Raw genomic sequence first — 448 nt, 5'->3', positions numbered from 1 at the left:
AAAAGATCATTTTTATGTTAGTATATACAGGTTATGTAGGATCGGTTGATTCAGCAAGAGTCAATTTAGATAACGGTGAAGATAATGGCGGATTCAAACAGGGTCAAGTCTGATAGCTAATATGTTTGACTCTAGTAGGTAATAATGGACGCTGCATTGCTAAATTCTGGGAAGGTATTGTGGGTTCCAAGATCGGATCACATCACGGACGATTTATGTGCATACTGACATTATAATACAGTTTATTCTGACATGTAAGAGTTGATTTCAATATGGCCGACCTTAATGGAGAGCGAATGAATTCTAATAGTTTTAATTTTAAGTAAGACTGAAGTAATAGCTTTTGCAATATTTTTTTCTTTATTTATTTTTCAATGTTTATTTTTATAGATTTGAAAAATTTTAATTAATTCACTTGGATATATTTTGTAGGAATTTTAAGTGCAAA

Source organism: Glossina fuscipes, unplaced genomic scaffold (genome assembly GCF_014805625.2).
Source record: "Glossina fuscipes isolate IAEA_lab_2018 unplaced genomic scaffold, Yale_Gfus_2 3, whole genome shotgun sequence".
NCBI lineage: Eukaryota > Metazoa > Arthropoda > Insecta > Diptera > Glossinidae > Glossina > Glossina fuscipes.
The sequence above is the reverse complement of the archived record's forward strand: the minus strand, read 5'-3'. Positions refer to the sequence as shown.